This window comes from Lichenostomus cassidix, chromosome 4, assembly GCF_008360975.1.
Source record: "Lichenostomus cassidix isolate B80296 chromosome 4, HeHo_3.0, whole genome shotgun sequence".
NCBI classification, from domain to species: Eukaryota; Metazoa; Chordata; class Aves; order Passeriformes; family Meliphagidae; genus Lichenostomus; species Lichenostomus cassidix.
Window position 1 is genome coordinate 41703016 of NC_139484.1, and position 22914 is coordinate 41725929.

The following is a 22914-nucleotide window of genomic DNA, read 5'->3' on the forward strand; positions in this document are numbered from 1 at the left end:
GAAGGCACCCAGGCTTGACAAGGTGACAGCCACTTCTCTCCCCCTCCCCTGGTTCCCTATATGGTTTTGATTCCAGAATGTTCTTCTGTGTTCATGTTTAAGCAGTTATTTGGTTGGTTTTCTTTTTACGGTATTGTTATTTGTTTGGTTATATAATTTGTCGCTCAAAAATCCCCCTTTCCCCATTTGCTCCCCAAATCTCCTCCTTCCCTTTCCCCTCCCCCTATAAAAGTTACTGTACAAGAGGGCTCGGGGCCATTTTGTCGATGCCCCGAGACCCCTCCAACTCCCCTCACCCCTTACCCTAATAAACCCTTCTTGGAGCACCGACAATCTGGACTGCATCTCCTGTTTGCTTCGCCGACCTGCAGACAGCACCTGCGCTCCCTCAGGGCCCCGCCCTCTCCCGCAGTCTCTCCCTTCCCCGAACTCCGGGGTGGTGGGGAACCCACGGACGGAACCCCCCCAGACTCCTTAGAAATTACTAGAAATACAAAGATGGGGTTTTCCTCAGATTCTAAATTTTGGATCCCTAACGTGCAATTATCAGGAAATTCTTTTCACTGTTACTAGATGCCTTTCCATAAAATGACCTAGAACCTTAATTTGTCATGACCCCAGCTCCCTAGAGGAGAAGGAATGTAGCTCAGATGAGTTAATATGTCTCATTTAGCAGTCACAGAAAGCAAAGGGATTAAGTTCAAGAAAGCAAGAATCAGATTTCCTACTACTCAAGACAAGTCAGACCACAGCTTCTTGTATCATGAAGATATTTCTCAGGTACAAATACAGCTCTCTGTTTAACCCTTTATTAATGGTTTGTGTGAGCTGTTGGGAACAGTAACAATAAAACAGTGCTCGCAGTCATATGACGTAAAGGAGGTGTTCTGATTATTTCACTAATAGCCCTTTTATCTAACAACTACTTATCTCAGCAAGAGGAATACACACTGTATTTAATGACTACTATTTTCTAAAATTTTTGCTTCTTCCTTTTCTCTTCTTTCTTTGTCCTTATACACACAGACCCTCCATGTGGTAAAGGGACCAAACTCTCACATACACACCAAATGAAATATTTTCATAGGCAATAAAAGCAATAAAAAGCTAGTTGTCTAATCCTTAGTTCTTCAAGTGTTTGCTGTTCTCATCCAGCTGCTTCTTGGCTTTTAATGTTGCTGGCTTTTTCCCATTAATTACTGCAAAGATTTTACTTTCATTTGTTCTTTTAAAATAGTTAAAAAAAAAAATCAACAAGTTTCCTTATCACAGTTCTTCTTTTCATAGTATTTCTAAATTGTGAGCACCAAAGACATAGCCTAAGCTTTCCAGAGAATCAAAATGACAAGCACGGTTAGAAATTAACTACACAGGACTTTTTCTACTAGACCAGGTTGCTCAGGGTCCCATCCAACCTGGCCTGAACAATTCCAGGGATGGGGCAACCAAAACTTGTCTGGGCACTCTGTTCTAGTGTGTCACCCCACTCACAGTAAAGAATTTCTTCCTAGAATATAATCTGTCTACTCTCTTTCAGTTTGAAGCCATTTCCCCTTGTCCTATTGCTATATGCCCTTGTAAAAAGTTCCTCCCCAAGCCCTTTAGAAGGCTGCTTTAGGTACTGAAAGACTGTAATGACATCTTCCCCAGAGCCTTCTGTTCTCTAGGTTGAATAACCCCAAATCTTTCAGCCTCTGTTTGTCGATTGGTGCTCTAGTCCTCTGATCATCACCCTCTTTTGATCAAAGTCCAACAGATCCATGGGCTTCCTATTTTGGGAGCCACAGAGCTTGATACAGTACTCTAGAGGGGTTTCATGAGAGTAGAGTTGTGTCATTTGAGAAATCCTTCAGAAAAAATAATCACTTGGTCTATGGGAAATTTTCAAAATTGAACACAAATAGATTCAAGAATAATGATTTCTTATCAAGAGACCCACTTGTCATCAGGTATTCACTTTGCTACCAGGTACTCATCCTGCCTGTAGAAAAATGTGTTTATAGAACTAACATAGAGAGCAGTTCAGATACTAAAAACTTCAACCTGCAACAAGCAGTGAAAACAAACGTGATTCTGTGCTTGAACGCACAGCATGCATGGCGTCTCCTATCATTAAGGAGATTATCATCAAAACCTTTACTATCCAGATGGGAACTGAGGCACTGAGAGATTAAAGCATTTCCTCAGGACTATGCCATAAAGCTGTGAATAATCGGGAACCAAAAATGTTCCTGTCAACAGTTCACATGCTTATCATGCTACATTGACTGTCTTCCTTAAATCATGTAACTCCTTTATGTAGGAAATTAAGTCAACCACAAAAACATTTTTGTGCTGGGTTTGGCTGGGTAGAGTCAATTTTCTTCACAGTGGCTGGTATGGGGCTGTGTTTTGGATTTGTGCTGAACACAGGGTTGACAATGTAGAGTTGTTTTTGTTATTGCTGGGCAGAGCTTACACAGAGCCAAAGCCTTTTCTGCTTTTTTGTACTGCCACACTGGCAATGAAGTTGGGGGTGCATGGGAGGCTGGGATGAGACACAGCCAGGACAGGTGACCCCAGATGATCAAAGGGATATTCCAGACTCTATGACATCATATTTAGTGTATAAAGTGGGGGGAAGAAGGAGGAAGCAGGAAACATTTGGAGTGATGGTTTTTGTATCCCCAAGTCACCGTTACATGTGATGGGGCCCTGCTCTCCTGGAGATGGCTGAACACCTGCCTGCCCATGGGAAGCAGTGAATAAATTCCTTGTTTTGCTTTGCTTACATGGCTTCTGCTTTCCCTATTAAACTGTCTTTATCCCAACCCACAAGTTTTGTAGCTTCTACCCCCCCAGTTATATCCCCGAGCCTGGTGGTGGGGGAGGGAGCAACTGGCTCCATGGGGCTAGGCTGCTGGCTGGGGTTAAACCATGACAACTTTGTACTCTAAAGAAAAGAATTATGGCTATGAATCATCTCTTCTTCATATAAATACAGAGATTTGTACATCTTAAACATCAAAAATTGAAACCTCAGAAACTATCAAAGCAAGGGGGTTTAATGAGACTGCTTGAAAATCATGTGTTTGCTTTTATTACAACTCATAATTATCACCTGATTGACAAATTTTGAGAAAAAATGTTATTATGAAAAACTGTAACCCTATTTTATGAAGATTCAGGAGCTTTCACACAAACAGGATTCCCACCATAACAGTTCCTTATATTCGTAATTTTTCTATAAAATCAGATAACAAAAACAAGCCATGTCTTTTATAAAGTGAAAAGGAGAAGGTTGAAAGCTTTTGAAGACTGAAGGACAAAAAGTGTCACAAAATAATAGGACTATGATACCTAAAGCATTCTGATTCTTTACAAAAGTATAAAGATAATACTTCCCAAGGACACTGAAGTGGAGAACTGTGCCTAGCAGAAAACATTTTAATAAAAGCAAGAAGGACAAAGACAGTTCAATCTGCACATACTCAAAGAGAGCCTGCAGCCTGCCAGAATACCCAGACCTAAAGATATCCTGGCTAAGGAAGATCCATTATCTTCACTCAGGGAAAAGCTTAAATCTTTAAGGACCAATGAGAATGTATTTGTCTTCTTTCAGTGGTTTGTAATTTCCAGAAGGCAAGGGAGCTGGGGAGGAAGCTGCTTGTTTTAATTTGGTCTGAAAGAATTCAGCAAGACTCTTCCTCGAAATTTATGCTTTCTTTCTGGTTTCAGCTGTGATGGAAATGATATTAAGAAATCCTTGGTGGATAACCTAGTGTTTGTGGTTTGAGTCTCATCTGGAAGCAGGGATCTGAAAGAAATACAAAACTGAAATAGAGCAGACAAAACCTGATTTTTTTCTGAGGATGCAGGAACACCAAGCCAAGTCCATCTAGTCCAGCATCCTGTCTTTGACAGTGGTCAGTAGCAGATGTAGATTGGAATGTAAGAACAGAAGCAGCATACAAATATAGTTCTCTAGAATATTTTCCTTTGATTCATAGGATTTGTGGCTTCCAGACTTTCTGAGCCACAGGCAACAGCTTTCATAGATTTTCTTTTCATAAACATATCTAATGAATATTTGAACCCTTTAGTAGCCCCAAAATCCTGGGACAATAAGCTTTTACAGCTTTACATTGTACTGTGTGAAGTATCACTTTTTGCTTGCTGTGAACCTGTTATTTTCAGTTACCACTTCTTCCTCTCTAGGTCCTGTATAAAAGCAATAAAGCCTGATCCCTGATCAAATATCTATGACACTTATGCTTTTCTACAGTTCTACAATCTTGAGATTCTTGGAAGATGGAAGTTTTGTAGAGTATGTGGTAAAAACAAACAGGCAAACTGGAAGGAGGGAGGCAGAAGAACAACTGCTGATTTTATCTGAATGTTTCATCCACAGATCTACATTAGCTTGCAGTTATTCATCCTGAAAAAGAAGCTGCATTCATTTCTCACATCACACACTGCTAATCTTCTGTAACTCTATACAAACTCAAAACTACATTTGCATAATCAAATTTTCTACTATGGATGGCTTTCTTGCACTCTCCTCTGGCAGCAACTCCTTGAGAGGAGAGAAAATAAACAGAATCAGAAAAAAAGGGGGGGGGATTGTAGGAAGAAATGTATTCTGTTTGTAGGTGATCAAATGGAAAAGTCCTGCTGCAGGGTTAATCACATCATCATTCTTTGCCAGAAGAGCAGTCTGTTATCTCTACCTAAAACAATGGTTGCAAGCATACACCTTGTAAGAAAGTACTATAAATGCAAGTTACCTGTGACTAAGGCCCAATTAGCACTTTTCAAACTTTCGGAGTAATTTTTAAACTGTTAATTTGTAAATCAATAGTTGTACTTTCTTTATGTGAATATGTGTATTAGAGAAGATTATGGTAAGATTATGGGGTTTTTTCTTTTTTTCTTTTAGTTTCTTTTCCCACCCACTGTACCTGTACAATAGAGACAATGGCAGAAAAATAAAAACAGTGATCATAGAAAATGGGAACCTGAGACTTCTTCTTTCAGCAGTGGTGCCAATTTATTGCTGGCTGTGAGAAATCATGGAACTATGGCTGCTGACTGCTGATGGACTGAGATAGCTGACTGACATTTCTCTTCCATCTAGACTCCAAGACCTTTGGAGTAGAGGTTTTTTTGTTCATTAATATAAACAACCAGAGGACACCGTGGAATCCAAACAACTACACGTTGCTGGGTATAACCAGCAAATACTGGAATACCTAAACTAGGTGATACATTTCAGTCTTGTAGTTTCCTGAACATGTAGCTCCAGGAACACCGCTAGAGGGCCTACAACTATTTAAAGCTTTATTCTCCATTTTGCACTGCACATAAACAGTGAACAGAAACTTCCAGTAGATATGCCACAGGTTATTGAAAACAGCAATAAATTATTTTCACGAAAGCCAGTCTTCAGGAAACCAACTGACTTATCTTAAGTGATAATACCCAGGTTAGCTTAAAACCTGACCAGGAAATGTTACTTTGTTGAGCCCAAACCATTCTGCAGGCTCTGAGCCATCTTCCACAGGATTCACAATGAAGTCACAACAGACCACCAGAGATGGACTAAACATCACTGCTTCAGGACTTCAAAAGCCAAGGGCAATAGCCCAGCTGGACTGCCACAGGGGAAATGAGGATGGACTCTTGGTGTCCATACTTGCATGTGCTCAGAGCCACCTTTATGGGTGCCTGCTGCAAAATTTGAAAAGTGATGCAGTAATCTGGCTGTTAGTGGACCCACTTGGTAGCTGCAGGGTCTAGCACAAGGGGTTTTTTTATTTATTATTTAGAGGAAATTTTGATTTCCTCTAAATAATAAATAAAGATATATATAGATGCACATATATGCATATCCCCCCCCCTCAAATTTGTATAAAAGTATTGAGAGAGAAAAAAAACTATTCGGAAGGCAGAAATATCGATTATCAAAACCTTTACTAGCATTGTTATTATCATGATATCAAATAAACTTGAACAAGTTAGAAACAGTCAAAATCACTCTTCTCGCTTTTCCATCTTCCTCTTTTCCTTCCTTTTATCTGTCCAGGTTTCTGCACTCAAGCAGATATCCTGTTAGGTTTAGATATTTCCTCACTTAAGCAAAAAAATAAACAAGTGTCAAAACCCCACTATTAACCAGGCAAGAGAAGTGACAAGAAAGAAATTGTCCATAATGTACCATCTGAACATGAGGAAAATGTTTTCCTTGAAAGTTGTCACCATGTTGTATACAGAAGCATAGCTGTCTCTTTTCAAAGCTTAGTGGTTTGTCACCATCACCATTATTATTCCAGGAGATAGTGAGAATCAAAAGAGCTAGTAAGAAAAAGAAGCAATCCATCTCTTCGTCCTCTTCCCTGTGAGAATCACACTGTTTCTGCAAGATAGCTCACAGATGCTGTTGTGGAGGGAAAATTACAATTGATAGGGATTTTTTTTTTAACAGAATTAGACAGTCTTGTATAATATTAACCTCTCCCTATGGGTTTCAGTTGGAGTGAAATATGAGATTCTCTCACCATCCTTGATTCTAACTTTCCTTTCATGAGAAAGAACAAATTATCTCAGTCACAGCAGCAAAGCCAATGCTGACATGTATAGTAAATTGTTGTGAGGAAGGAAGGTGTACTGCTGTGGCCATGCACCTGGAGTGAACAATATGAACATAACGTATTTCTCTGGGGAAATCATAAAGGTTTGTCTGAACCCATTTCAGGAAAATAAAAGTGAATCCCTGGTTACAGACTGATTCTTCTGTAGCTGAACAGCCAGCTACTTACAATAGTAGCTTTAGAAAGCAATTTAACAACAGCCAGGCTGGCTCTGATGCTGCCTTTTCAAAGTGCAATACAAATCAGTTTCAGCTGGCTGAACATCTTTCCCACCAGGGCTACAGTACCTCAGATTCACACTCCTGTACAACATCGTCCAGTAATTAAAAGAACATCAGTAAGCTCTGGCTTTTCAAAGGTCTGAAAGGCATACAATGTATGCAAGTGTTCTCTCTTTATGCCAGAATCCAGTTTTGAATTCCCTCTAGTCAGAAGCAACAACAATCCCTAGAAAGTCTTCTGACAAAGTCAGTAGACGTTCCTGTCATTCATTTCAACACCATCAGGATTCTGTATTTTATGTTTACCATTTAAAGACTACCGCTTTGCATCGGTTGGCCAGAATGAAAGACTGTCAGGCCTCACTTGAAAACTGCTCTAAAGTCAGCTATAACATGTGTCACATAAGGAAGAGGGAAGCTTCTGCTAGCTGGAAGCCAGACTGAGAGCGTTTATCTCACTAATTGAAGCCATGAGTTCATATTCTGAAGCATTTGCCAAAACCAAATTTTGAACTTTGTCATTCTTGCATTTGGGTTTAGTTTCATGTTGCTCCCTACCAAAGCAAAGCTGTCCCAAAATCATCTTTACAGAACACATTCTGTGTATACTTGCCCAAAGAAAAAAACCATGCCCTAGGGAAAAAATGCCAAAAGTAAGTGGACTAGACAGAGGGAAGATGAAAAAAGGGAGGGAGGGAGGGAGGGAGGGAGGGAGGGAGGGAAGGAAGGAAGGAGGGAAGGAGGGAAGGGAGGGAGGGAAGGGAGGAAGGGAAGGCGGGAAGGGAAGGAGGGAAGGGAGGGAGGGAAGGGAGGAAGGGAAGGCAGGAAGGGAAGGCAGGAAGGAAGGCAGGAAGGAAGGCAGGAAGGAAGGCAGGCAGGAAGGAAGGCAGGAAGGAAGGCAGGAAGGAAGGCAGGAAGGAAGGCAGGAAGGCAGGAAGGCAAGGAAGGCAGGAAGGAAGGCAGGAAGGAAGGCAGGAAGGAAGGCAGGAAGGCAGGAAGGCAGGAAGGCAAGGAAGGCAGGAAGGAAGGCAGGAAGGAAGGCAGGAAGGAAGGCAGGAAGGAAGGCAGGAAGGAAGGCAGGCAGGAAGGAAGGCAGGAAGGCAGGAAGGAAGGCAGGAAGGAAGGCAGGAAGGAAGGCAGGAAGGCAGGAAGGAAGGCAGGAAGGAAGGCAGGAAGGCAGGCAGGAAGGCAGGAAGGCAGGAAGGCAGGAAGGCAGGAAGGAAGGCAGGAAGGAAGGCAGGAAGGAAGGCAGGAAGGAAGGCAGGAAGGAAGGCAGGAAGGCAGGAAGGCAGGAAGGCAGGAAGGCAGGAAGGAAGGAAGGAAGGAAGGAAGGAAGGAAGGAAGGAAGGAAGGAAGGAAGTCTTACAAAGTGAAAAGAAACTACAAGACTATAATCAAACAGATAAATACTAGGAGTCAAATGAGGAAAATAAATTGGTTGGTAGGATCAAAGATATCCAAGAGATGAAGTAGTTACTGGGCTACAATGATATTTGAAGGTTTGAAGGGAACAAAAAGGGACAAAAATGGGTGAGAACTAGTATAAAAAGAGGCAGAAATATTGCATTTCATTTTAATCAAAAAACCAAGAGCTTCTCATTGGAGGTCACAGGACATGAATGTCTAATTGCAGCAATATTCTTATTGATATGTATTCTTGGTTATTCAAAGGTAGAGAGCACCCTTCTACCTATTGCCGGCCTTCTGCAAATAACCAGCCTAACTAAGTTATTTTTGTAAGTGAAATAAAATTTTAATAAAATCTCTGAATATCATTATAGAATAAAGCAGCCACTTTTATACTTACAGCTTTAAAAAGAGAAATGCTGTAGTTTTATCATCAGCAAGTCAATTGTAAATAAAATTTGGATCTGTTTCTTAAAGGCCCTGAATTTTAAAAATGGCATAAAGAATAAAAATCAATCTAGGCTTTGTTGGACAAGTATTATGAATTATGGAAAACTACTGCTCTGATGTATGGCATGATTTGAAGAACAAGAAAGAAGATTAGGGAACGTTTTTTCTGCCAGAATATTCAAGATTCTGGAAAAACAACAAATAAAGAATTCCGATTAGCTAAACTACAATATGTCAGGGGTGAAAAGCATCTCTTTTCATAATAGAAAGAAATACCTACAATCTAGCAAGATTTCAATGATAAAAGGCAGTTCTTTATATATACAAGAAACAATCCTCAATCAAAGGTACCCCCTAGACATCTGTTTGAAATAGAACTGGAGGTAATCAAAGGTTAGAAAAATAGGACTAATACTTCCCAATGAATTTAAGAAAACAGTCAACTAGCAAATTCACTTTGCCAGTGTTCAGAGACATCTGATTTTGAAACATTAATAATTTAATGCCTGACAGACAAAAAAAAAAAAAAAAAAAAAGACAAGACCCAGAGAGGTCACGTTTCAAAGACACTCATAACTGTAGCATCAGCATAAAAATGAAAGCTGACAACACAATGATGAAAAATTTTTCTTGCGGCATAATAATCAGCAAATTGGCACAGCAGAGGAAAATAGTATGACTCACCCTATCATAGGAAGAATCCTAGAGAAATGAAAAAGACATTCAAGTGTTACTCTCCAAGAGACCCCAAACATATATGTAAGACAGTGGCCTATGTCAGTGTTAACTTGGTGCATCATTTGGGGTAATGAAAGGCTTCACATGATTGTAGTGAAAACTTCTTCATTTATTGACAAAATAAGTTTAGGAGGAAAGCTGCACAAATGGTTCTGACCAGCAGACTGAGATGGAAAATCACTTCAAAATAACTGCCCAGTGAAAATGAAGTGAAAGTGTAATAGTGCTCTATATCTCCTGCCCTGGGTCTAGGCAACTTGCTTTGTATCCAGCTGGAGAGTCTATCTGCCCAGTAGCACCTACCATACAATATCTGTTCCCCAAAGCTGTGGCACATGCCACAGGTAGAGCAGCTACTGGAAGATTAGAGCCCATAAAGCACATGGCAGCCCACAGAAAAGGTACCAAAACTTCAAATCAGGAGCATCTTGATAAATAAGCATTGTGGAATATGACCCAAAAATTCCACCTAGTGCTGGTAGACTACAGCTCAAAAGACTAACAAATAAGGCAGAGGTGGGGGGAGTCCAAAATCCCACACCTATCTGAAACTTAGTTAGTAATCTTCACAAATTTTGTGTACAGAAGCCTGAATTCTAGAGGCCATGATATCTGCATGTATTTTTGCAAAAAGTATCACAAGTATTCCACCTGTCCTTCAGTTTTGCTCTTTTTGTCCCAAATATGAAAGGGTCATTTCCATCCCATGGCCAGCTTTCAGCTGAAGCAAGACAATCACCTATTCAGTTCTAGATGCTTGGCTGATTTACAAAAGTGTGTATAACCTGATGTTCTCCAAATATAAAAAATTTCTGCTTTATGAATCAATGCCAGAATGGTTAGCAGATAAAAACTTTTAGCAGTTCTGTAGAAACTATTCAGTGAGCCTCTTTCAGACCTTTGAATAATTCTAGCCCTAGTTTCTTTTCCCTTCTGAAGAGACAACCACACCTTTTTGTAGATTAATGGTGTCCAGCATTATGCCTGGTAGACTGTTATGCCTGATAGACAACTTGTGACAAGCAGGTAAACCCGCCAAAGGAAAATTACAACCCTCAACAGCAGCCTGTTGTCACAGATAAAATGGGTGAGCACAGATTGATAGGAGAAGCCAACCAACCTGAGTTTTATGAGTCCCAGCTTGTCACTGACCTAACCAGTGCAAAACAGAGTTCATTTGTCAAAATCCCTGCAAAAGCAGATTCTTCAGTAAGCAATTTCATAGCAGTAATCCAGCTTTAGCAAAAATCCAGACAACTTAAGAGGAGAAACTGTGAAAGAAATGGGACTTCTCATTCAATTTTCAGTTGTTTAATGCCATTTAACCACTCATTCTGTGTGCACTGAAATAGAAACATTTATTTTAAGTACTATTTTCTACCCTTTCTCTTTTTAGATCACATCAACATTCTTTTTTTTCATCTCTAGGGACAGCAATCTGTTGCTGCTTTTCCGTTAAAAAGTTCACAATATGGAGAAGCATCAGGAACAATTAGCAAAAAATGCTGATGTGAACTCAGCAGAAAGTCTACATAGACTCTCCAAGGAAATATTTGGAAGCATAAGAAAAAAAGCAGCCAAAAACCCCTCTGTCATTTTATGTACTTAAGGAAGTATGCAATAATTTATGGAAAAACTGTGCCTATTGAAAAGTCTGTCAAGAGAGCTTCAGAGTAAGTGGGCTTTTTTTCCGCTCAGTATTTCCATTATTTACATTAGCTTTTGCCACATTACAGCAGAATCTCCTGTGATGGGCTACATCTGTTGCTGCATGTTGCATGCTGCCCTCCTCGTTCCCCTTCCCCCTGCCTACTCAGGAATCTCAAGCCAATATTCACTGCTCTATCCCCAGCCTTCTGCTCACCTGACAGCTCTGAGCAGAATGGTCCCGTGAAAACCAGACAAGGTATAGCTCTTGCACACAATACCACCAAGGAGTAGGCAGAGTATGACAATATGTCACTGTACCCTCTGCTAAAGCAACTGGACTTATATTAAAACAGTCTATTCAGCAGAATATATTTATAGGGAGAAGACATTCTTTTTACCAGTCTAGAGCAAAGCCAGTTCCTGCAGGTCTTCCTGTTTTGTATCTTTCATTTGACACTGAAGGGGACTAGGTAAATTTATATTTAAATAGCCAAATAATATCCCAGTTTGCAAAGTGTGTTTAATAAATATGCATGTTTTAATTAGGACAAGTCACAAAGTAGCTAAAAATAGTTAATGAAATAGCTGAATTTCCCAGAACTTGAACACATTTTCTGCCAGAGTTCATCTCTTTTACTAATCTCAAGAGCTTGCTTACTCCACCTCGAAATATTACAATTTCTGAGTAAGGTAATACCCACTGGGAAATGAAAGTATTAGAATATGGCCATTTGTATTAGAATAAAAGTATTAGAATATGGCCCTAAAAGCAACATTAGAGCATCAAATTTTCTGGTTTATATCTGTAGGAATTCTATACACACAGATCTGTTCCCTTATGACACTTCCTTTGATTGAAAATTTTTGAAGACTTTTGAAATAACGTCAGGATAACAGACGGGTTAAATAAATTGCTAAGCAGTACAAATAAAGCAATTAAGATCTAACTGGCTCTGACAAAGCCCCTAAAGGAACAGCCTGGATCTGTTGGATTGCCTCTTCCCCTTCAGAAGGCCTACTGTCTGTTCCTTTTTGAAAAAAATCACAGAAGCCTTAAAATTGAATGGCAAACAACAAACATGTCTCATCCAAACTGCATATATCTATCTGTGTATTAACCAGGGAGTACTTCAGCAAGAAAGAAACTCCAGGAATGCCATCAGCTAAAAGTTTGAAATGGTATTTTGCTATGGTATTGAGTCATTTCTACAAACACAACTAGTTCACATTTGGTCTTATGGTAAACCTGTCAATTAAATGGATGAACAGCTGCAGGATTCAAAAATCACTAACTACAGACTAGTTGCTGTGCAATTCCAGTGCAATCTGTCAGCTATTTCATAAAGTGCATCTATTATCAAAGTGTAAAGCTTAACCAAGAAACATTAGCAAGAAAATCAGACTATTTTCAAGAACCAAATAATGGAATTAGCTCAAAATTTATGTGAAAAATCATTCTAATGGCTTATTAAAAGAAAGAGATTGGTATTCTGTGCAGTTACTAGGTAATCTGTAAACTACACCTAGAGGCCTGGCCAACTGCAGATCATTACAGATACAGTGCCCATTAAAACATACATATTCAGTGTGCTAAGATCCAAAAGCACAGAAACACATACAGTTATGCACAAATACTTTATTTACACCACCTATAACTACTCACTGGTTTGCCCTCTCCTCTTTTGTTAGGTGTAAAACTACCTATCAGCTATGGAGGGACCTATAGCCAGACTTATCAGGAAAGGACAGAGGGTCTAAAATAGTTATACTTTCCTCTACTTTCCTCTCATAGAGCTATACCACAGCCCTGAAGTCATCTTTTCCAATCATACCACAGCTGCATTCAGCCCTATGCTGCTAGAATCATGACTAAGAGAAACAAAACTTTCAGCTCAGGTGGTAGAAAGCTATTCCTTCACACACAAAGATGTCCAGTCTTGTTGCAGACATTTAACAGACAAAATGTTCCTCAGATATTTTAGATTCACAGTCTAAAGTTTATAATGTTGTTCCTCCTCTCCCCAAAACCACACACATATGCACAGGGTTTATATTCTATTATTATTGTTATTGTTATCTTCACTGTTGCAATTGTTATTGTTGTTATGGTTTGAGGGGGGTTGGTTGGGTTTTATTTTTCAGTTCATTCTCCAGTGACTGAAACTGTGGAAGAGAAGTTACAGACCTCGATCAAAATTTTTACCTCATTCTTATGACTGCTCTAAATACCCAAAGGTGTGTGACAATACTGTTGTCAAAGAACAGCAAGATTCTATCACCCTAGAGATTACCAGAAAATTACAGTAATAAGATCATGCTGAACTGGTTTTCCTTCTGCCTTTTTTTACATCTGTAAGAAGTACTGCCCTATATTTTAAGCTTTCAATTTTAGAAAACACTACCCCAGCTACAAAGCAAATGGTTGTGAAGATATTAGCATTTCAGTATCTATCCTGGATACAAAAGTAATTTCAAAATTGTAATTAAGCATTTGAAGAGTATCCAATTAGTGTGAAAAAGTACTTTGAACAAATGTGGAGCTCTTTGTCTAAACTGAATTAATATAACATCATTGAAAGTCTCAATTTTTTAAGCTTTGCTACGTATGTGAACACCACCATTTTCTAATATTTTATGTTGTCAGCACCGTCTTCACCAATTACTAGGAGCTGGCTTATGGCTTTCTCAGGCTACCTGAGGAGTAGGAGGAAATACACCTAATTAGTTGACTGACAGTGGCATATAATCAGCAGATTATATATGCCACATGGGAGATAGGAAGGACATTTTATTACTGAATACTGTCCAAGTAAGAGGGATTCTTTAAAATGGACATTAGATGGCTTATTCCACTATCATTAGGTTCTTCCCACGTGCAACCATAACAATCGTGTTGCAATCAAAGAGCAGACTCCAAAGGTTGTTAAAACTGGGAAGGTAAAATAAAGTCTACAAACAGCAGGTTATATTTTTAAGGCAATACAAGCATGAGTTAAAAGTAGTGTTTTACAATGGGAATATTCAGGCCCTGACCAAGCCTTTTCAAACTCGACAGGTTTGTCGCTTAGTCCTGCTGGGTAGCTATTAGTTAAAGGTGTAATATTAATGTAGTCAGTGGGATAATTCATAGAGTTATTGCCCATCACTATGAACTAAATGCTCTTTCTTGAACTAAGGATATCAACAAAACAGCAATATCCTGCTCTAGAAACACAGTGATCATATCAGATGTGAAAACTCTTACCAAAGCAGATTCTGCAGTACATATTATTTCTTCTCTCCTATAATCCCCACCATTCCAAAAGCACAGTAAGTTTGCCTTTCAAAGGTCCAACTTTCAGAGTTATATGTTGACACATAACAGATTTTGAGTTATCCCGAAGTTACTTTGCTACTATTTTGCAACTCACATTAAGATATTACAAGGTATTTTACAGGAAAGCTTTTGTCCAGTCTTCAGTCAGTCAGAATTGGATAGAAATTCACAATAATCTAGAACCACATATTCCCTGCTTCATGAGAAGTATTGGACATGGATAAAAACACAATTCCCTTTTTAAGTAAGAGATATCCTGTGAACAGACACATAAATGACACATAGAGGTTTGCATTCTGGATTTATAGCAATGGAAATTACAGCACCACTGCCTCTAGTATAACAATAAATGTAACATCAATAAATAACAGGGTCCAAAACAACGATCATCAGTATACGTAAGGACTTTCATTAAAAGTGGAATGACCCATAATTTTGCCTCTACACTATAACCACCCAATCAGATGATAAGTGCTACTAATAACTGGGCTGTCAGGTGTTATGTTAAAAACAGCATTGCCACTTTAACTATTATGGTAACAAATTAATATATTTAAGAAAGCAGCATAAAAGCATTAGTACACGTGATTTCTGATTAGTGTCAATGCAGCCTGAGACAAAGTTCTAAACACTTCAAGTCATTTCCAGCTCCTCTTTAATAAACTGTAATTTCCAGCTCATCTTTAATAAACTGTGGTATCTGTGTTTATTCCTCACTGACATTTCTTTACACATATACGTAGTGGCCCACCTTCAATAACACCTAATCATAAGGTTGTAATGCTGCTCCTCAGAATGTTTTCTGAAGCTGTAACTCCACTCCACCTACTTATTAATAGTGCCTACTGTTTGTATAACTTTTACAGCTACATTCATTCTGGACATGGATGTCTCTAAATTAAAATACTGTCTCAAAGTAAGGTGCTGGCATTGAGTTCTGTGACTGAATTTCTTCCCATTTGTCCAGTTTCCCATATAACTAAACCTCCTGGTACTGAGTTTGAAAATTAGGAGGAGTTCTTTCCAGTTGCATTGAATACATCTGGAGAAAAGAAGGTGCTGATGAGGCAAGTTTCATGGCTTTCTGAGAAGGTATCCTGTGACCACAGGATGAGCAAAAGTGGATTGGAGATGGTTTAATATAATTCTGAGGTGCAAACCAGCCCCAGCTGATCCAAAGTCAGGACAGCATGACCATGACTTGAAAAACACCTTCCACCTCTCCAATCTATCCCTGTCTGCACTGAGTGATACTTGGCTAGTCCAGATGAATTGAACAGAATATGCCCTACTATTATAATTTCCACATCAGGCAATACTTCAGAAGACCCAAGATGACCATACGAACTATCATCAAAAACAAATTTGAGTTTATGTTCAGAACTAGATTTACAGAATGAGTATTTTAGCAGGGAAATCATTAGACTACTGCAGAACATGGAGGAAAGAAAAACAGAAAAGATATGAGTAGTAGTTCAAATTACTTAAAAATAAAACTGAGACACAATAGTAATATATCCTAAAAACAGAGTTGTATGGGTAAACATTGCATTTCTACCCTCATATTACTGTTTTCAAGAGGGCCTACTGTGCTGCTTTGTACTACGATTAAATCAGCTTTATGCACAGTACCTTGTACCTGGCTATGTTTTGGATTTGTGCTGAAAACAGTCTTGACAACACAGGGTTATTTTTGTTATTATTGAGTAGGACTTACACGGAGCTAAGGCCTTTTCTGCTCCTCTCCCCACCCCTCCAGCAGGGAGGCTGTGGGAGCACAAGTAGTTGTGAGGGGACATACTGGGACTAGTATGATCCCAGCTGACCAAAGGGATATTCCAGACCATATGGCATCATGCTGAGCATATAAAACTGGGGGAAGTACGAGAGAGGGGGGACGTTTGGAGTGATGGCATTTGTCTCCCAAGGTAACCATTACGTGTGATGGGGCCCTGCTCTCCTGGAGATGGCTGAACACCTGCCTGCCCATGGGAAGCAGTGAATTCATTCCTTGTTTTGCTTTGTTTGTGCATGTGGCTTTTGCTTTCCTTACTCAACTGTCTTTATTTCAACCACTACTTTTTTCACTTTTATCCCTCCAGTTCTCTTTCCCCATCCCACTGGGAGGGAGGGAGCAGCTGTGTGGTGCTTAGTTGCTGGCTGGGGTTAAACCACACCACCTACATAAACAAAACAGCATGTATTTATAAGGAAACTATAGTAACAAACTGTCTTTAACAAAGGCTATTGATCACAGACATGGGAGACCATTCTCTCCTGTTGGGATCTCCCGGAAGTTTAGTGTCTCAAACCAGTAAAATCAGTCATGACAATGAGGACATGCTCATGCTGTTTGTATCCATAAGGTGCAGAAATCAATCTTGTCTATAAAAATTGTGCATGTATCCACCATTTGTGCCTTTGAAAAATCCCTATTTTCACGTAGACAAAAGCCAGAGGATATGAAAGTCATAATAACCAGAAATAATCACAACAGGCATGATGGGGAATAAAAAGGCACAAGAGATTACATTAGAAGGAATATATTTTTTTAGAGGTGATGGATTGTCAATTGAGTACCTAATATCATATCTTATTGGGTTTTTTTAATGGGGTCTCCCTTTCCTTTGTGTTTTAATTGCCAAGAGCAAGAAGAGAGAGCTGGATTATATATAACTTGTAATAATATTGACACAGACAACAAGTTGTAATAAGAATGAGAGCAAGCAGGCATAAAAGAGAATGTTTAAGAATATGGAGAAGTGTGAGCAAGCACAGGGAAACAAATATATGCAACAACTAAATAGACAAATACATTAGATACATTAGAAACACACAATGAAAATGACTATTGAATCTTGAACAAGTTAAAAAAACACAACACTGGAATTATACCCTTGAGAATAGGGATATATCCTTCAGCAAGAAATTCCCATCTTCAACAGTAAAAAGCACAAAGTAGTGATATGCCTTCCTGATCATCAACACCATAGATTTTCTGCATCCAGTGCAATTTAAAGGTTTAAATACTATTCCCACTGAAGTTAACAGGAATCTGTAACATTTAACACCTTGTAAATGGGTAGCACTGCCAGTCAGGATTAGCCCTTAAAGAAAAGAATTTCTCTAATATAATGTGTTTAGCCACTGTAAGTACTGCAGTTATTCTCACAAAAGGAAAAGTGGCTGCTATTTCCCCATTAGTTTTTCTCACATAATACCGATCATAAAGTTACCCAGAATAGCCAATGCCTAAAAGAACAAAAAAAAAAAAAAAAAAAAAAAAAAGAAAAAGTGAGTAAAACCTGAAGTTCAGCTAACAAAAAAACCCTATAAAATATTCAGCAGAATTTCTGAGGCAGGAAATACAGCACATCTCAGTTAACCACAGTGTGGTGCAGATGAAAGATATTCAGAGCGTAGACGCACCCAGTAACTCATCTGATAGAAGAGCAGTATTTCCAAGGCTCCAGTACGTCACATACATCATCTAACAATATTCCCGCTTCACACTTGTTCAAACATTATTCAGAGTCTGACAGCCTTTCAGGCTACTCTCTGCTGATTTCACTCATTCCTCACACTGTCATGTTGCTGCTGCTTCTTTTCACACAGCAAGCTGACGATCCCACAGCAAGCCGATGATCCAGTCTTTCCTCTCATGTTAAGGTTAATACATAAGCAATATAGTTTAAAGCATTGACGTTAGCCAATGGCACTCTCCATAACAACTCGTTTGGATCCTTGGCTATAAAACATTTCACACTGTGATTTGAATAATGATGAAACCAAATACGTCTGTAAAATACTCTGTAAGTACCTCTGGTCAATTAGATGCTATAAACATTGTTGTAAAAGATGAAGTGGAATTAACGTCTCTTTTTGTTGACAGTTAAAAAAAAAAACCTTGCCAAGTAATATAGAAATGTAAACATGCAAATAAGAGATCCATATAAATATTATCAGGTAATATTAGAATGAAAATGGAAGCCACAATGTCTTTCAGTCCACAGTTACATACATAAGAGTTATACTCACATTCTGTCTGTAAAGTGATGAATGATAAATAACCTAACAACAAATATACCATAAACACAATGGTCAAAAAAAAAATCACTATCCATGAAATATGTAACATAGCAATTAGTAAACTGGATACACATTCAGGAGGAGTTGGCTCACCTGAACATAATTTGTCCCCAGAGCTTATTAAATTGTCATGTAACATTTTATTTTTCATTTTTCACGCATTATTTTTCATACCATATCTTAGGTGGTGAGATATAGGGGAGGTTTTAAATTAAAAATTTAACTTAGAGGTACCTCAGCAAAAGTGTCTATGAAATAAATAGGTACTTTCAGAAAGACAAACAAGAAACCTCCTGTACCATGCTTCCATCTGGTTCCTATCTAGGAAACTGTCTAGTTCTCTATTACATAATATGTCTAGTTAGAAGAGTAGGGGATGCAGAATTTGAGATTTGTGACGTTCAAAGACCCTACCCAATGCCCCTATTTTACAGCCAAGAATAGGAAAACAATATGCAAGAAATTAGAGAGGATGCTAAAAAATTAGCACTGTGCTAATCTTTATCTTTTCAGCACAAAGCAACTGAAAAATCCATCCCTAGAAACTCAATTGTCATAAAGGGACAAATCCTCTAAGTGCTGTGGCAGAAATTATTTCTTCCTATAGGGTTGAATATCCATTGTACCTTGAACTATTCTCTGACCTACAAGTTCTGCTCATAAATCCTGTCTGAAGAGAAAACACAGTACTTTAGAAGGGGCCAACCCTGTCTGGGAATCCATCAGTTTTGGAGATGTTGGTTGCATATTTATTGTAAAATGGCTAATTAATCACTGGCAAGTTATGTCAGTGAAACATTTTCAGTTTATATTTTGTTTATAAAGTCTGTGATTTCTGTGCATCATCTCCGACAAAAAGGAATTAATATCATTCACTCTTCAAAGAATAAAAGAGGAAACAGAAAACTTTACTTGGAGAAAAGCATTGAGGACAAAAAAAAAAAAATAGGTAATAGGAAACAAAGAATGAGACTGCCGAAATCATAGCAGGATGTTAACATCCCAAACAACCAAGCCTAATACTCCACTCACAACTTTAACAACTCTCTGATACAAAACAAAAAATATTTTTCATGGAAATGGGGTGTAAAAGAGCAGATGCATAATGTATGAGACAAAAGCAAATTATCTCCATTCCCTAAGGGAATAGCTTTTGTCTCATATGTAGGTCATGCCAGCATTCATATTTTCAGTACTCTTTATAAGCCCATTCAAGCATTATAGATTATTATGTCAAAATGGTACACTGGGATTTTTTTTATTGCAATTAATATCCCTCGTAAGGAGCTTTATAGAATGAACTCAAATATCACCAAAAGCAATTAAACTCTATCAGAGATGTAAAATGGAATGTTAGGCTAGCTAAAGGGAAAATGGTGCAACATACTTTTCTGGGATAGGAGAAACAGGGCAGAAAATTAAAAATAAGTATACCAGCAAGGCATGAACTTCAGAGAGTATGAAAACAACAGACAGGATAACAAAAATTGTTCACTGGTAAGAATTTATACACATGAAGCAAGAAGAGGCAACTCCCAAGCTTCTATTTTAGTGTTGCTTATTTTAGGATTATTTTAAAAATTATTCCTATTATTAGAATTTCATTAAAGGAAAAGAATAATCAGGATTCCAATTAAGTAGAAATGAATCTCTACTACAGTTTGAAACACCTTGGGAAAGTATACTTCGACATCTATGATGCACAAGTCTGTAATTTTTTTTTAATGCTTGAAATGTTTTTAGTGCTTGAAATTCCAGTGATCATTATTTTGCATTCTGTTTTGGTCTAAATAACATGAACTGCTATAGATAACACATAATAAGCAAACACGTGATTAGTTTCAGTCACACAGCTTCATGGTGCTTAACTTACATTTTAAACTCAGAAAAAAATACTTTACCTGAAACATATACAACTATGTAATCAGCATCAATTTTAAAACTCCAATTTCAAAATAGATATGAATGATAGATGGTGTTTTGGGGACTTTTTAAATTGTAGTTCCCGTTGCAAATCATCTATCTGGTCATTTCCTCACAAAAATGGTGACTTTCCAGCTTTTTCACATTACATTGTACATTTCTTCTGCATTTTTCTTTGCAGTTACCTTCCAGAATTACCACATTTCAGTGATAAGTGTGGGTCCCAACTTCCTAAAGCTTCAAATACCCAGAACTCTTTCTCTAGGCTTTAACAGTATTCAACTGCCTAAACCTTGATGTGGGTTGAGAATTTTGGAGAGCTGTATCTAGCACTGTGTGTTTATACACAATGCACATTCTAGCTAATAAGTAAGCAACATGATCTAAGGAAGAGATTATGCATGCATGTGCACTTAAGGTCTTCACTTCAGCAATTTTTAACTTTTCAGATGTGGATTTCAGGGTATTATTACAATTCCTTTAATGTAGTTGTTTTGGAATACAAAAAATTAACTTTGTTATCTGTAACAATATAAATTTCTGCTCTTTAGTAGACAGGAGACTGAGTCTCTGATTAAAAGTGCAAAGTTTATCTAACCCTAGATTACCACGTGCCATAGAAGGAATCCACAAAGATAATAAAACAGCAGTTCTCAGTTCATTAAGAAACTCTTGAACAGTAACATTTGCTAATGCGACTCTTGGGCCACTCTCTTGTGAAGACAGATTTCATAACACCACTTGGTGATCATTGATGCCCTTTCACCATCTCTAAGTCTCATTTTAAAAAGCACTTTGATGCCTCTTGCTCATTTTCTTATTTCACCAAACTGGAATCTATTTCTACCCATAAGATTATCAGTAAGTGAGATATTTTCCACAGAAAATTATATTTCCCCTAAAGAAAAGCCATGTACAGCTACTTTTGACAAAGTATTGTAAGTATTCTGTACCATATTTAGTGGATTGATGAATTAGCTGTAAATCTCTCACCTCTAACTTTGTTATTCTATGACACTGCTTGTTTTAAACTGGTAAAGCCCACACTGCCCATCCTTTCTTTACAAATGCACAGGTCTTCATGCAGAAAAAAAAGTGATAATCACATGAGGAAGAAGGCTGTCACAGACAGCATTATAAGCAAGCAAAGTACAGCCAAGTACAAAACCACAGCAGGCAACATCACAAATAACAGAATTGCTAAACATCTTTCATTTTTAATTTATTTAAGTACAACAGTTCTACCTAATACATTTAATTCTGTGTGATAGTAAAAACAAAAGGAGAGTCCTGTGACTGAAGAACTGAATTAAAGCGGAAAACAAAGTTCATTTTGTGCTCAGCTTTATAATTTTCTGTGTGCCAAGACAATTCTGCAGTTTCGTGTAACTTCAAAGACAATTATGTCTACTTAGAAGCTCTGAAAATTCAAGCATTAATTTAGGCACTTAGATAGGGGTATAGAACAAATAATTTACCCCAAAAGCTGCTTTGAGGGTTCCATTCTTATAAGTGCTTTGCACTAAAATTTATTACGTATGTTATATGATGTGGGGTTTGATATCATATGCAAATTATGTAGGCAGAATTAATAAAGAATATACAGAGACATCTTTGTTGAAATGTTCTGGAATGTAAATAAAACATAGAAACTCTCCTGAATGGTTTAAATCCATATGAAGCAAAGAGGGGTTCATCTCCCTGTCAGTGCCTGGTTTGTTCTGAGTCTCCCTTGAAAGATGCATTTCTGCCATTCACTGAAAATGAAATAAACACTAAGATACTAAAGAATAATAAAAGCCCTCTTAAAAATTATTTGCATCATTATCATATGTCAGCAAACTGGATATTATATATTAATCCAAAGATAAAAGCATGAATGAATGTACAAATGGGCACATAGTTTTCTGGCAAACCTTTTCTTCCTTTAATCAATATTGCCACAAAATTTTAAAATCTCCATCAGATATTCAATCCCAGTTCCAGTAATGATATATCTGATAAAGCACCCATTTAAATCTGAAAGAATATACGCCCATTGTAGGATTATTTCCCAAAAAGCAATTTTTCTGACTGTTCCCCTTATGTTAAAACTAACTGTATGACCAGAATGAGCATTGATTTGCACTTCTGAGTTCAAAAGAATCCTTTTGATGCCCACTGATATTGTCATATTTATAATGGTGTAGCTGAGACCTGAATCTGTCCCTCTGTTTAGATGTTGAAAGACAGCTATAGGAGCAAGTGATCAGAAAACATGATTAGATATTCCTGAAAAACAGCCAGCTGTCAGTTTTCTTGTTTCCAGTGTATCAATGCAAGAAGCTATAGCCAGGGTTTCACATGACACAGTGCCAGCACAATATAAAAACTAAGCAACAAACACCACTATAGTCAGTGTAATGTATTTGGTGAGAGCAAAAAATAAAAGAGTATGTATTTCAGCAAGGATTCAGGCATAAGGAGCTGACATACCTCCAGTCTGAGTATT